Genomic DNA, 17545 nt, shown 5'->3' with positions numbered 1-17545 from the left:
TGACCTGATTTCACCTTCAACAAATTGTACCTTTTCTGAAGAGAGTGAAAATGATATCGCTCAAGTTATTTTTGTTACTTTAGATTCTAACGAGCTTGGGGGAAATCCGCCTGTTCCATCAAGACAGGAGGAAAATCCTCCAGTTCTCGTAACTCAAGGGGTTAATTCTCTTGTTTCTACAGTACCCCCTCCAAGTAGTCTAGTCACTTCCTTTGATTGGAATCGACTGGCAGGATCTCGCCTTCCTTCTTATGTGCCTTTCTAGATCATAGGACAAGTTTGTAAAACGATTGTATCTGGCACTATTATAGATGAAGGTGCATCAGTGAGTATCCTTTTCTCAAATACTTGGCAAGCGCTCAATTTGCCACCGCTTGTGCCTGTTACACAGAATCTGTTGGGATTTAACAAAGGAACCAATCGACCGTTAGGGATCCTTCCTCAGTTACCTATCACTTTGGGAGGAAAAACCGTTTATCTGAATGTGATGGTAGTCCCAGGACCTTTAGATTACAATTTACTTCTTGGGCGTGACTATGTTTATCACATGGGAGCTATTGTTTCAACACTCTTTCGAGTGATTTGTTTCCCGCATGAAGGCAGGATTGTCACCGTTGACCAACTTTCATTTCCCAGTCCAAATATGGCTCCTAGTCAACCATCTTCCCTAAATGGTCCTTTTGTACCAATGGTATCATCCCTGCCACGGGTTAATTATGTGGCAACTTGTTCCATACCTACATCGACTGACGATCAATTTAGTGATGTTGTACATTATGTACTGGGGGCATTGGAACCAGATCTCTCCTTCATGACCACTTATCAGTTCTGAACAAGGAGTCTGAGGATAGTTTTTTGTCTTGTGTCAACCTTGTTAAAAAATGAAACCAAAGGTCTCCGAGGATAGTTCATTGTCTTGTGTCAACCTCGTTAACAAACGAAACCAAGGGTCTCCGAGGATGGTTCGTTGTTTTGTGTCAACCTTGTTAAAAAATGAAACCAAGGGTCTCCGAGCATAGTCCGTTGTCTTGTGTCAACCTCGTTAAAAAATGAAACCAAGGGTCTTCGAGGATAGTTCGTTGTCTTGTGTCAACCTCATTAAAAAATGAAACCAAGGGTCTCTGAGGATAGTTCGTTGTCTTGTGTCAACCTCCTTAAAAAATGAAACGAAGGGTCTCCAAGGATAGTTCATTGTCTTGTGTCAACCTCGTTTAAAAAGGAAACAAGGAGTCTGAGGATGGTTCGTCGTCTTGTGTCAACCTCGTTAAAAAATGAAACAAGGAATCCGAGGAGGGTTCGTTGTCTTGTGTCAACCTCATTAGAAAAATGAAACAAGGAATACGAGCATAGTTCCTTGTCTTGTGTCAAGCTCGTTAAAAAAAGAAACAAGGAATATGAGCATAGTTCCTTGTCTTGTGTCAAGCTCGTTAAAAAATGAAACAAGGAATTTGAGCAGAGTTCCTTGTCTTATGTCAAGCTCATTAAAAAAAAAAAATTGAAATGAGGTCCCAAATCGAGTCTTTGAGTAGATCTCATAAAATCCCAGTTGATTCTTTCACTTGATCTCGTAAAAGAACCTTCATTTCATCCACGTGATAGCCATGAGTCATCTACTTAGGTGAATGTAATGAAGCTTGGGGGCATGCACCTAATGGTAAAGTTAAGTTTCCCTATCAGTTATGTGAAGGGAATCACCCCATTCACCTTTGTCTATCTGGACGAAGCCAAATAGGTGTTGGATAACCATCCTGCTTCACCGCAGTGACTTCCATCTAGTTGCAGGAGACTCTCCTTTTCATCATGATGGGGCCATGTAAACCAATTCAAGCATATTTTTTTTGTTTTAAGCTTGTGTAAAAAAGAAATTGAAGCCAAGCACAGTTTGTTCATTTCAAGCTTGTGTAAACATGAAATCGAATCCAAGCATAGTTCCCTATGGTTCAAGCTTGTCTAAAAATGAACCCATTCTATCAGCCTTTTGAGCCTTGGTTGTGTTCATCCCATCGCCACCATCCCTTTGGCCGATCATACACTTTCACTTGGTTGTTTTACCCTTTTTGAGGAACAGTTGAAATGAGTGGTCTTATTAGCCAGCCTCTTCACATAAATCAACATGTTTTGAGAAGTTCCAACATCACCAGAACCAATTGCTACCCTAGACACCACTCGTTCCTCAAAGTAGAGTCCTCTTTAAACCCTTTTCAGACTCGTTAAACATGAAAAGATTGTCGAGCGCTTGTCTTTTCCGGCTTGTTAAAGTACTGGAAACGTCATCCCTCCTGTATTATTTTATCCTTTTTCGGACCTGAGGGATTACTTTACGAAAAATAACTTATGGAGTTTTCTTTTTGTCCCTTTTCAAACTCTCTAAACATGAAAAGGACCGAGTTATCCTTGTTGTTAAACTCATTAAAATAATAGCGACAAACTTGTCCATCTAGACGAGACCGAGTTTCACTGTCACTAGACTCGTTAAAACATTAAATAGCGACAAGTTTTCCTGAAGGGCGAATTATAGAACAAGCATATGTTATCCTCATCAAGCTTGACAAAAATAAAGAGGTACTAGTTAGAAATGACTGGGGAAAAAAGGGAAAAATCTTGAAGAATTTATGGTAGCAAGTCGCTATTGAACATGAAACTTTCACTTCATCTCCATGACTGAGTTGGGTTGGGTTATTCCGTTCACTGGTCATCATACCATTGGTCTTTCATACCATCCATATTTTGGGGTTAATGTTACCAATTCATCTCAATGTCGCCGACATGTTCAAGAAAAGTCACTCAGTTGAGAAGTCATCCAGTTAATGTCTCATACACTGCAATACCTCCAACCTTCATTTTTCATGACCACCATTCCTGAACCTTCTATCATCAGTTCATTTTCACCTCCAGAAATCATTTGCTTCATTTCATTTTGTAGATGTGGGATACATGAAGGCCCTCCTACGACGAGTTGCTTCTTGTCAACATCAGCTCATTATCCAAGAAGTTGACTTAGAAACAACCCTCTCAGTGCTTTGAAGCTTGCATACATCAATGGCAAGTTTCTCACTTCCGGCGACAGGTTGACATCAATGGCCTTCGACCGAAAGATTTTGCGTGGTGTTCGACATTGGATCATGTATTCACACCATGTGAATTGTACTATAATACCTTAAGGATCATTATCATTATTGGTGATCCCTCTCGCGCCTGTTAACTTCTCACATCCTTGGCTGGTAATCAGGCGATGTCTTTCCATGTTCGACTTCAGAACATATCTTCACATGGTTTGACTTGTACATCGATCGAAGATTGAACGAGTTTGAAGACCTCGGATCTAGTTTCATCCATCTAGGCTACGATATATTCAACGATATAAAAACATCAAATGTATAAAGGCTCTACACAAATAGTCATCCTAATCATATTTTGCGACTCTATATCTGTAGAATCACGAGTCTGTATCTACAGATGACTATCTGATCTATGTACATGAAATGAAAATTTATAAAGCTGAGCATGGGAATTCCTCCCTCAGCTAGATCATGAAAAATCATATTATGATGATGTATTGTATTGAAATTTATGCAGGTCACCTTCCAGTTCGAAACTTCGGATCTCATGATAAAGAATTTCACCCGACATGAATATTTATGACCTCATGCTTTAGGGAGCAACTGTTATAGACATATTTGGGCACATCAACCCCAAAATTATATGTCGATGAACTAGGGCTCATCAACCCCTAAAAGAGTTGTTTCATACCCTAAAGGAACTTAGTCATTTGAGTGCATCATTCCCCAAAAGCTCCACTTCAGAAATCATCTAGAAAGAGCCTAAACTAGACCATACTGACTGCTCCACTGATAAACTGTGATGCATACTGACTGGTACACTGTCAAAGTGCGATGCATACTATTTAGGCCTTCTATAGGCTGTGATGGGCAAGGATGGACCAATTTCTGGGACAGTTTGTTAGTTGGTTGCTCATGGAACCTTCTAGAAACTTCCCCTGGGCCACTTGCCTCACTGAATTCGCCCAAGGATGAACAAGGAAACTAGGAAACCATCTCCAATTCCCCTCTCTTGTGGAACCAATTGTAACAAGTGGAATGACACTAATAAAACCCCATGGATGACTCACACCCTTGAAAACATCTATAAAAGGATCTCTCATTCAAGAGATCAAGAGGTTGAATTGTTGTGAATTGCAAGTGTTGTTAGTTTGTGATTGAGGAGAGAGCATTGTATTCTTGTTGGGGTGATCTTGCTAGTTCATGAGGTGAAGAAGGATTGATGCTGGGAGAATGGCACTGGATCAGACAACTGGGTTGTAATTCTCCTTATTATTAATAAAGTTCTTCAAGAATTTTCCCACTTGATTGTGTAACTGTGAATGCATTCATTTGTTCATTATATATCTGATTCTATAATGTTTATTTGTAATAGATCACGATGCTTTGATAGTTCTTTGTTGCTATACTGTGCAGGTACTCTCCAAGCATGCTAAGTACGGGGAGGAGTTACTGGGTCTGCCAAAGGAGAGAGAGATTAGGCAAGGGATCAAGCAAAAGTTCCAGGTTGGTTTCTACTATCTTTTTCTTATATGTTATACATAGGAAAGATCATTGAATTGCTTTAAACTGTTGTTTCTAGGGTAGCTGGCAAACCTAGAGGGTTAGTCATTCAACAAGACACTAATTTTTCAAGAAACAGTTAATGATGATGTTTTCAGGTCCCTTCTGATACTTGTTGATGATGTTTGTTTCAGGTCCCTTCTAATACTTGTTGATGATGTTTGTTTCAGGTCCCTTCTGATAAACAACTGCTTGATATCAAACCATTGCATGGTTTGTCGATTTATTATGAATCTTCCCCCCTTAATTATATTGAAACTTGTCCTCAAGTCTTTTAATTTTTGGAGAATGATCCTGTAAAAACAAAAATTGAAAGAAAAACATGAAAAAGAATTCATATTGGCCAAATATGTTGGTTTTCCCATATGAATTCGAGTTTGTATTGTGCCAGTATCCTGGATTTTCACAACCAAATTCTTTTATTATTTTTGAACTTTTATTTTTTATTTTTCAGGAAGTAGAGAAGGCATATTTCTATGCTTTTCCAATACTTCTGTATCATTGTCTTCTAAAACTGTTTTCAAAAAGTCTTCTATGTTTATAGGCTTACGATAAACTTTTAGTTTATGGCCATTAACCAGAAAAGAATTTGATGCTTCATCAATTGTCTTTATCTTTACTGCTCCATTATCAAAGATTTCTTCTATTTCATATGGCCCAAGACAATGAGTAGTAAATTCTGCTTTGAAATCTTTGAACTTAGAGTTGAAAAGTAGTGCCCAGTCTCCTTTATGAAATATTTTATTTTTAATGAATTTGTCATGCCATTTTTTCTATGTTGTTGAACTAGAGATGTATGTTCCATAGCTTGTTTTATGATCTCACCTAGTTCATTGAGTTATATGATCCTCTGTTGTTGTGCTTTTGTCAGGTCCAGTCCCAATTATGTTTCAATTTTATATGTAGGGATCTCAAATTAAATTGGCAACAAGACTTCTTTTCCATAAACAAGCTAATAGGGGCTAAATCCAATAGTATTTTTCCATCTTATCCAATAAGCTCATAGTGCTTCATTCAGCTTCTCTGACCAATATTTTCTATGCATGTTCATTGTCTTTGTCATAATGTTCTCAAGTACTTTGTTTGTTGATTCACCTTTTCCATTTCCTTGTGGGTGGTATGGAGTTGATTTCCTATGCTTAATCTTGTATTTCCCTGTTAGGTCTCGAACAAGCTTGGAGATGAATTGTGTCCCTTGATATATGAAAATCTAGCCTGGAACTCCATATCTTACAAATATTTCTTGATAAAGAAAAGAAACTACTCCAGTTTCTATTTATTTTCTCATTGCTTTAACCTCTGCCCATCTTGTTACATAGTCAGTACATACTAGGATGTACTTCTTACCATTTGATGGTGGGTTGATAGAATCCACAAAGTCAAGAGCCCATTGTTCAAATGGCTCTATCAGTACTTGCGGCTTCAATGGAATTTCATTTGAAACTACAGGTCTACCTATTCTTTGGCAGCTATCACATCTTTTAGCATAAGTCTTTGAATCTTTGAATAGTGATGGCCAATAGTAGCCTTGATTTAAGACCTTATATGTTGTCCTCTTCCCTACAAAATGACCACAACATGGTTCATCATGACATGTTGTTGGCTTTGTGGGCCCTGACCTAGATTTAGCGTTAGTCAGCCAAACAAATCCCTACACTACTAGCCCTTTCGGCATCATCCCGCGGAGCGCAGACCGATGTCTCACCTGAAGTAGTATGGGGGGGTGTTCGAACCAAGTTTCTGCACCCTGATATGGTCGTGATGTCGGTTTATACCCTCTGCCCCTACTTTCATGTAGGTCATTAAGCCTTAGGGCTCTGTCAGTCTACCCTTTATTCCGCCCTTCAATACCTCCATGAAGGTGTACGATTGACCTTCGCGTAGCCCTAACCCATGGTCCAGGTACTTTCACGCATCTATGACAATGTATTGTATAGGTTCCCAAGTTATCTCAAGTGTTTTACTTATCTTACTAATTAATCACATTTAGCATCGCGTAAACTGATATCCTTACTTGCGTTCAATTAACTGATACAATCACATACATTCATGCGTCAAATAAACATTGTAAATTAAACCCAAAACGAAATATAATTAGATGCATTAACATGGACTAAATACACAATAATTGCATAATACTTATCTTTATTGATATATTCTAGTTTAATACAGTCTGCCCTGCGCACACAGCTATAGGGGTCTGCACACTCAGCTGCGGACTTCCACCCTAGGCCTCTGCAAACTTAGCTGCAGAGCCTCTACCTACGCTAAGACCTGAAACACTTAGACTTCTCTACCAAAACTCCAATGCTTCTTTCCTCTCCTTCCTTGCATAGAGCTTACTTACTCAGTGCTTTTTTATACAATCCCATGGTCCGGGACCATGGGTAGATCTTTACAGCTAACTTGATACTTTACAAAATAAGGGAGGACAACCCTTTATGACTCTTGACACCTTCGCGCTCCACGACCACAAAATGCGGAGACTTTACAATTTTATTACAAAATTGTTCCAAAATATGGGCTTTTAGCCCCAAAACTGCTATTGGAGGAACCCATTCCCAACACATGCTTTTATAATATCAATGATTTCATCTTCTCTTATACATTTTCTAATTAAAAGATCAGGTCCTGTATAGAAAAGATCTCCATTTATTCAAGTGTATCTTGCACTGTCTCTAATTATTTTCTTTTTGTGCTTGCTAGTGAAATGAGATGGTAATATTCCTTATGATATATAATTAGTTATGTCTGCAAACCATGGGGTTTTACTTGTTATAGCAAATAGATGCTCATCAGGGAAGTTATCTGACACAGGTATAAGATCATCAGAAGAATGAAGTCTTGATAGAAAGTATGCTACTTGGTTATCTCTCCCTGGTTGATCTAAAACAGTGATATTAAATTCTTGCATTAATAATAGCCATCTAGTGATTCTGCCATTGGTAATTGTTTTGTTCATTAGATATTTAATGGTTGAATGATATGTATGGAAAAATACTTGATAATTTTTTATATAATGCCTAAATTTTTTAACTGCATGGACAACAGCTAGCATTTCTTTTTCTGTTACTGTATAGTTTAATTTTGCCGCAGTTAAATTTTTGTTCATGAAATAGATGGCATAATTAAACTGATTTTCTTTTTGTCCTATAGATGCTCCTATTTCTGTATCTGATGCATCAGTAGATATATGGAATGGTAATAACCAATTTGGTCCTCTAAGAATGGGTGCTATAGATAATTTTTCTTTCAATTTTTCAAATGAATTTTGACAATTTGTAGTCCATTGAAACTCAATGTCTTTTGCAAGCAGTTTGAACAAGGGTAAAGCTATCTTACTGAAGTTTTCAATGAATCTTCTATAGTAGCGTGCATATCCAAAAAAACTTCTTACTTCTTTTTGTTTTTTTGGTGGCATTAAGTTTACGATAACTTGTATATTTGTTGGATCTACCTTAATTCCAAAAGAAGAAATGTGGTTTCCCAACACTATCCCTTTAGTTAGCATCGTAAAACATTTCCCATTGCTGAGGGATAAATTTGTGTCTATACATCTTTTTAGAACTTTTTCAAGCTTATTTAAATAATCATCAAATGCATTTCCATAAACAGTAAGATCATCCATGTAAACTTCAACACATTCATGTATAAGATCTGCAAAGATAACTAAGACTGCTCTTTGAAATGTAGCAGGTGCATTACATAGTCCAAAAGGTAGAACATTGTTGGCATATGTACCCCATGGACAAGTAAATGTGGTTTTACCCTAATCCTCTAATGCTATCTTGATCTGATTTTGTCCACTAAATCTATCAAGAAAGAAAAATAACTTTTTCTGTGCTAATGAGTCTATTACTTGATCAATGAATGATAGTGGGAAATGATCTTCTTTATTAAGTTCCCTATAGTCTACACATATTCTCCATTTGCCATTTTTCTTTGGTACCACAACTAAAGGATAAACTCATTGACTATCAGAGATAGGATAGATAATTCCTACCAATAATAGTTTTTTCAATTCTTGATTTCATCATTCGATTCATTTTTCTTTGTGGTTGTCTTACGGGCTTGATTGTTTCATCTGTGTAAATGTGATGGATACATGTGATGGATGGATTCTTTGCATGTCTATATATTCCTGGAAAAATCTTTTGAATATTTTTGTAATAATGCAATTCCCTGTTGTTCTTGTAATGATTGAATATTATTACCAATATTTAGATTCTTTCTCGGATTGATTTCAACAGTTTTTCTTTGAGAATTGATAATTGAGTTGACAGGAAAAATGCTTTCAAATGAATTCTGCAATGAGTATTTTCTTGTTCATCATCAAGCCATAGTAGTAAAGAAGGAGATTGAGTAGGAGGATAGAGTGTAATATGTTTCCTTTCATCTCCATGTGATATGATCACGCTTCGTGATATGCATCCAATGAAGGCATCTATTGTGGCTAACCATAGCCTGCCAAGAATTAAACGATGGCCTCCTAGATTTGTTTTTTATTGCAAGATCAAAAATTCTATAGGGTATTCCCATGAATCGAAACAATGATGTCCTCAAGTATTCCTTCCGGTACGACTTTAGATCTATCTGCTAGTTCTAAAATTGTGTAGTAGGTCAAATGTTTGGCAATTTTAAATACTTCATAGTTTTTGTTGTCATGACATTTATAGCAGCTCCCAGATCAATTAAAGCTTTAGGAATTGAAAAATTATTGATTGAAATGATAACCACAGGTATCCTAAGATAAATATATTTTTCAATTGTTGTTTTTGTAGACATGAGACTAGCTAATTTTCTAATGACTTGAATTATGGGTGGATCTCTTTTCTTTCTACGAGTTTGCTTAATGCATAATTCCTTTATTGTTTTTATTTAAATTGGAATTTCCTTAATGGCTCGCAACAAAGGAATTTTAACATAAGAATTCTGTAACTCATTTATAATATCAAATTCAAGAAGAGGAATTAATGGTTTGTGATCCATTAACCTTTTTGGGAAAGGTTGCGTTTGAGTCATAATTGTTTTATTTTTCTGATTTTGATTCCTTGGTTTAGATTTTTCAGATTGTTCTCATTCTTCAATTTGTTCTTCTATGATTGGTGGAGAATATTTTTGTAGTACTTTTCTAGACCTCAAGTATATATCTTGTATAGGAAGAATATAATATGTAGGAAATAATGTTGTTTCTTCCATATTATATGTTGGCCTTTCCACTATATTACTCGGATTTTCTACTAGCTGAGCTGGTAATTGAGTTGGTCTGGGTGTTGGTTTATTAGAAGGCAGTTGAAGCTGTTGAGGTTGAGTTAGTGCAGGCATTGGTTGTTATGTAAATGGATTTGATTGAGTGGATTGTTGGAATTGCTGATATGGGAATGATTGTTGATGATATGGTTGTTGATATGATTGATAAGATTGATATTGTTCAGGGTAAAATTGTTGAAGAGGTTGGGCTCCATAAGCATATCCTTGCCAACTTTGTGAAGGTTAGTTTTGGTTTTGCTTAGGAGGCCAAACCTGCCATGGCATAGGAGTATTCCAAGAATTCTGATATTGAAAATTTTGGGTAATTTGTTGAGGAAACTATTGAGATGTACCAGTAAAACGTGGTTGCCAAGCTCTTCTTGGTGCCATATAATAAAATCCATGAGTTTCTTCTATTTTACTTACTTGCAACTCTTTTAATGTTGGACAATTATCTATAACATGATTTTATGTACATAGTCCACAAACATGTATACTATCCAAAAGACATTCTCGTAAAAGATGTGTATTCCTACATTTAGGACAAAAGATTGACATTGTTTGTTCTTATTCTTGTTGTTTCTTCTTTGCTTTAATAAATCAACTTGTGTTCCTAAGGTACTCAAAAGATATGTTTTAAAGTTTTCTAACAAACTCCCTATTTCTTCTCTTGTCATTCCTCCTGCTGCAGATTTAGAAGCTCTAGAAGTTACATCTCTTTTTCCTATTTTGGATCTACCTCTAGAGTACTTTTGACATAGTTCGATTATTTAATCAAATGGTATGTATGAAATATCTCCTTTACCCATCACATTAAGAATATCAAGGTACTCATCTCCTATTGCTTTAAGAAAAATTGTTCTAATGGTATCAGGATTTAGAGAATGTTGTTTGGATTTTTGTAGGTTGTAAAGGAATCGTTCCAAATATTCTTCCAAACTCTCATCTTCTTGTTGAGACATTCTAAAAATATCTTCTTTTGAATCTCTAGGCCTGCAATAGGCTTGATATTTCTTAAGAAAAAATTTCTTCATTTCTTCCCAAGAAGTAATAGAGTGTTCTCGTAATCCCATAAACCATTTTAATGCAGTTGCTTTAAGAGTAGCAGGAAAAAGATGAAGCTTATGTGTATCATCGGTGTAACCATAAGTTCTACATAAGATATCAAATTCGAACATGAACGAATCAGGATCTTTGGAAGACATTCCATAGAAATTTGGTAAAACTGAAGGTGGAATATTCTTCATTTTTACTTCTTCTCCTAGAATTGCTCTAGTATCTACAACTAGAAATCCAAAAGTAGCTTCTTCATCATTTTCTTCATCTTGTCTTCTCGTATGATCATATTATCTTTTGAGACCTTCTTCTCTTTTCCTTTCTGCTTCTCTTCTTGCCTCTTCTTCTCTTTGTTGTTTTTGTTGTTTTTCATATTGTAACATTTGTTCTAGAGTGAGGATGGTAGATCCTTGCCCTTCTTCTACCATATCTTTTTCAGTAGTTTCAAATGTTTCAATAGCAATTTGAGATTCACCTTGTTCTATGTGTTCAAAGATAGTTTGATCTATTTGTTCAAGAATAGGCTGATCAATTGGTTTTCTTGTTTCTTTTTGTTTTCCTATGGAAGGTATTTCTGTTTGTTTTTGTCTTCTTTTCACTTCATAAGCTAACAAAGTTTGTCTTTCAACAAGAGTTAATCTTTGTCCTAAACGTTGTTTTTCCTCTAACTCTTCTAAAGTTGGTTTTCTAGCAATTGGTGTAGTTAATTAAAATGGAGGCAGACGTTCTTCTATCAATGGTTTAGTAGTTGGGGGGTCTTGTTTTATGTATCTACCATTTTCATCTCTATATCTAGGGATAAATGACCATAATGAAAAATCCTATCTATGTTTTTATGTTTTTTTTTTATATTTTCCAAATAATCTTCCTAATTAGTTATATCCAAAATATGCTTCCCCAAAAACAACGTCAAAAATGTCTGCTCAATTTATTGTGTAAATTAAGGCATGTATGTTACTATCAATCCAAGTTGGTAATCTTAGAAGCAAACCACAATTTATGGATTTTTGGATAAGGAATAATATAGAAATAAGTTATGAGAATGGAAATACATATTATAAATATAAATCACTCTTCACAACTTAAGAAAAAATATTTAAGTCTATTCCATAAAAGCATACATTATTGGTCAATCAAATTAGACTGTTTTAGAAAAACAAGGAAGAGACTCTTTTCAAAGAGACCTAGTTGTCCCCCCTCAACAATTCTATAATGACATTGCCAATATCTAAGTAAGCATAAGAGAATGTAATGAAAAAATAAGAATTTAATATAAGAAAGCTTGAAATAAGTGAATCTTGTTCAGTCTTAGTCCTAGCTCACGGAGAAGAGGCTCTTTTTTAAGAGACCTGGTTGTCCTTCCAAATTCAAGCTAATCACTAAAAGGAATCGATCTTCACTTAAAACATGCCATAAAATGAATTCTCATTAAAGATATTTACAAATATTTACAACAAATGAATATAATAAACCTGGAGAATTAAACTAACATATGCACAAATATGAACAGCATACAACAAAGTGTACTTAGCTTGGTATGGGGGCCCTCTAAACTTGTTGGTACAATACTAAAATACTCATCTATAGCAACTCATTCACTCCAGAAAAAACAAAGAAATCATGAAACAAAATTTATGTCTTCAATTATCTCAAAATAATAATCTTCAAGTTTTTCTACATGTTCTAACTATGAATGCCTCTCTTTAAATACGAAAAATAATAACCATATAAGCTAAAAAGTTTGAAAAAACCATCATTAATGTTATCCCACTTCATCGAGTCAAAGCCATCCATTAGTTACAAGAAATCTGGAATAATTCCAAAAAATCCTAAAACTGCCCCTTTTTAATAGGGATTTCTGGGTGATAGGTCAAGTTTGACCAGCATTGACCAGGCATGTATTTGCTCATTTTGACTGAGCCAATAGTTGTTCATCCATCTGTGGTTCCTAATATTTCCAAGTATGTATTCATCTCGCGCCTAGGTGTCCTACACATATCACTTTAATGGAGCTATTACGGGAATTTTCAATGCAGTCTAAAATTAATTTTAAAACCCAATTTTTACAAAAAAAAAAACCTAAAAATTGAAAAACTTAATCTAATTACCTGAATATGAAAAATAAGTGTAAAATGAATCATATATGAGTGGAATAAGGTGGAATGTGATGGTAAGTAAGTGGGTTTATGATAAACAAAATTGACCAAAATTGAAGGCCAACAGACTCCTAAATTGATCAAGCATCTTGAAGGGTCTAATTATAAGGTTGCAAGGGTTGTCGACTATTGGATCGATAGTATTTTGGGTGGTTTCATCACTGAAATTGAAATTGACACATCTGTATCTTATAGCGAAGTTGAACGCCGATTCTTTAAGGGTCTGAGAGGTAAGTACCTGAGATCACTAAAAACTTGGATTAAAATTTTGTTGTGCGAAAAGAGTGTTATGCCTTTGAATTAATTTTTAAAAGAGGTCATACCGGATCTACGTGAAGCGGAAAAAGTTTGAGATCTGATTGGGACAAATATACTGAGGGCGCATACTGCCAATTACTCAGAGAATTAGACAGCGAAAGAGAAAGGACGAACCCTAACACACCTGGAGGTGCGTCACAGATAGAAGGTCATGGCACTTTTGGAATCTCACATCCATCCACCCCATCTCCACCTTCATCACCACCTCATACACCTACACCTCCACCTCCACCTTCATTTTTTAGTATGGAGAATGCAGTGAAAATGCCTGTATTCAAGGATCAGGGATCAGATGATCCTGATCAGTTTTGGTTCATAGAAGAAGCTATGTGGAAGGTGCAACAGATCAATGATAATGACATGAAGAAACTAAAACTAGTTACAGTGCTCTAAGATAGAGCACTCACATGGTATATCAAATATAGTACAACCAATTTGAATCCTACGTTAGCTGAGACAAAGACTACACTGAACGCAGAATTTATAAAACCAAAATCAAAAGCTCAGTGTGTTACTGAAACAAAGAAGATCAAGCAGAAGGCTAATGAGTCTGCATGGGATATGGATAAGAGGTTAAAGTTCTTACTAAGACAATCTAATCTTCAGATTTCATAAGAACAACATAAGGAATGGTACATAGCTTCGTTATTTCCACACTTAAGACTACCTTGTCTCAACAGAAGATCAGATCTGAAGCCCAAGCATTAGAGATCGTGATGAAGCTCGAGGGTTCACCGATCCAGGACACGAATATAGGAGTCCAACAGATCCAGTCACAATTAGAAAGCCCACAAATGGAATGTTAGATTTTTGTGCTAAGATCCTCATCGGAATATAAAAATGTGCTTGAGGTTTGTACTCCAAAATAGCAAGTAAAAACCATGAATTTTATGTGTGTTTACTTAATTTAGTTTCATGAAGAAAACTTAAAACATGAAACTAAAACATTGAATGGAAGCATGCATCAATCGGTAATACACTAGCCATTGTTAAAGGAGTTCACCCCTCCTGGGCTACATTTCCTTCAATCAGCTCTAAAGGAATGACCCCTTCCCATTATGCTCAATATCTAGAAAAGAAGAGTACATAAAATGATGAAATGGAATGGCTAGTTTCTTCTTCAAAGAAACAACTTTTACAAAAGTTCTCACTCCATACACATGTTAACCTATAGTCAAACATGTAAATCTTCAACAAACACAGGAATCTTACACCAAGACCCCATAATCCAACTTCAAAGAGCATAAATAGTACCACAATCCATTTGAAGTACATCAACAAGTCTCTTCTCCAAAACACATATAGAGAAAAGAAGAAATAAAGCTACATCATTGATGTAATGGTTGTTGCAGAAAGAACATGGAGGCTAGAGACCCCTACAAGGTCATCTCCATCTTCAAACTCCTCAATAAACTAAATTAGCACTCTTATTCACCATGGCACCCATAGGCTTCAATTTGTAGAAGTCCTATCTAGAAGTGCTCATTTGATCTTGAAACATGTTCCAATGAGTTCATAATGCTCAAAAATGGCTATCTAGCCTCTTTTCGCATCCCATTTGGTCGAAAATTGCCTTAGTTATGACTTAAGTCAGTCTTTCCAAAATTTTATCCTCCAAATCTAGCTTACTTCCAGTTAAATTCATTATCTGGAGTTAATTCTGGCAGCTCTTCTGAAATCAGTGGTCTCGCCATCTTCCCCAACTATCTCGTAGTTAAGGCCAAGTGGTCACATACAAACTGGTCAGTCCAACGGAAAAGGCGACAGTTCCACAGCTCTGTCACAAATCGTAATCGGCTTTGCTAGGGGTGATTCTTATATTCGGGACTTAACGCATTGCGATATGCAATCTGGCGATCCAGTAGACTCGATGAGTTATAAACTACGACTCTAAAATGATATCGCTTCCACAAATCGCATTGGCAAAGTCCCTCGGTAACATATATATATCGGCGGGGTGCTGGTGCGATATGTGATTATCGCAAATCGCAACCTGACTCTGCGATTGCGAAATATCGCATCACAACCCTGACTATTCTGGGGGCTGATTACCTTAACATTATGCGATGTGAAATTGTGATATCGCAAATCACAATCACAACATGGTTTTGTCGGGATCGATTCTTTAACTCCTTCGATATGCAATATGTGATATCACAAATCAGCACTGCTGTGGGACTATTCTTAAGCCGCGACCACTGTTTTTTCCCTGATATGCGATATGCGGGACCCAATGGAAACCTGCCACTTGGAACTTTTCCATTCGCTGGGATCTTTCCCATGTCATCCAATCCTACCACGTGTCCAAGTAAAACCTAAACTTTGACTTTCTCTAACTTCTGCATATGAGCTCGTATTGGAATGTCATTCACACCATTGGATTCAGAATGACAAGCTCTTAGATATGAAGCTAAGCTTATCAATATTCTGACACTTTTATATTTTGGCAAATTTTCAACTCTTGATCACTCTTTCCCACTGAAAAACTTTTGGTCTCCAAAAGTTTACTTTCAATTGTTTAGGATTTGAAGGTATAGTTCCTTCATTTTTCCAAACTCGATCCAATCGATGTTTGTAGTGCCCTAACTTGTACTTGTCTTGGTTTTTTCTCAAGTTTAAATTAAAATATAACTTGACCAAAGAATTCAATTTCGATGTTCTTCTCAGCTTGTCCATGTCTCTATGGCCATCCACAACAACATCATTTCCAAGAAGAATTTCAAGGTGCTCATCTGCAAAATCCTTATCGAGGATAAGATCCCAAAATACTTTTCCAATGAACCAAAACATGCCTCACATAGTGAATACTTGTATAACTTGAGTTCTAAACACATTTGGAACATACTAAATGTGTTGCAACTACTCATGCAACAGTTTTAAAATGCTTTCTCAAAATACAATTAGAAATGCATTTTACAAAATGGAATAAACTTGACTCCCAAATTTTCCATTCAAATTGACTATCAAAAAGAAAACTAGCATTGTAATGCTTAAAGAAAACATTGTTGCATATAAGTGATTTATTTATGAACATCACTTTTACAAGTTACCCAACTATGGGGATATGCAACTAGTGCAAAACAAAAATTTACAAACTTCAGCTGGACAAATAGTCCGCCCATTTCTTACCCAACTAGGCAAATGAACCCTCTATTTGAACTTTTTCTTCTTCTAAAGTTGCTTAAGGGATGGTTGCATCTTGTGCCACTTTTTCTTTTGTCACTTCCTCTTCTGTTGCTTGCATGATTTGCTTACCCTTACCAGGATGAAGTTGTGGAAAAAGAATTCAATACTTCTCGACCCAATGCCCACTGATATTGTTGTGAGTACAAAAGTTCCTTTGAGCTCCTCTTAGCTCACTTGCCTTTAACCTTGGATGAGATATTTTCTGTTCGGTCTCAATTCCATTAGACATAAACATTTTATTGATGATTGCTTTCCTTTTATCGCACTTATCTACACAATGGCTAGATGAAAGGCAAAAGGTGCATGGAAACATATTTATCAACATGTTATTCAAATCAGCATGTTGTTTTCCATTATGAAAAGCATTCAAATTAATATGATTATTATATCTCTTTTTGGATTCCTTTGGCTTACGCTTCTTGCGTGAGGAACTTGCGTGGAAATAAGAACTTGGCTTCCCTTCTTCTGCAACTTTTCCATCTCTCATTGGAGATGTTTTTCACTTCAAGTCCTCCTTACACTTGAGGAACCAAGCGGGAAGCAATTCTGGATGCAAATCCCAACATCTTGCCTCCTCATGTCCTCTCTTATGGCAAAAGGAACACAATACCCATGAGCTGTTGCTAGAAGATCATTCGCCTTTTGCAACATAGCTTAAGCCTTCATATTTATGCCTCTCCTTGGCCTCAATTGGATTTTTAATGCCTTGCTGGTTTACTCCAAGGCCTCCTCCCTTGTAACCCATCTTGGTCATGAGCTTGTATCTAATGCCTTTACTATGTTTTTCAAAGGCTGCAAATGAATTTACGTCAACAATTTCACATAAGGAAGAAGCATGTCAATTCTTACCATTTGCCTCATCTTTTGATTGACATACAAAGATGTTTTCAAACTCCCTTTTGATTCTGGATGTGTCCTCTTCAAACTCTTTGGATCTCTTCTTTCAGCTCCTTGAAT

Source organism: Pinus tabuliformis, chromosome 2_1, assembly GCF_031772625.1.
Source record: "Pinus tabuliformis cultivar Carrire ecotype Pingquan chromosome 2_1, CPIR1, whole genome shotgun sequence".
In the NCBI taxonomy this organism is placed as follows: domain Eukaryota; kingdom Viridiplantae; phylum Streptophyta; class Pinopsida; order Pinales; family Pinaceae; genus Pinus; species Pinus tabuliformis.
The sequence above is the reverse complement of the archived record's forward strand: the minus strand, read 5'-3'. Positions refer to the sequence as shown.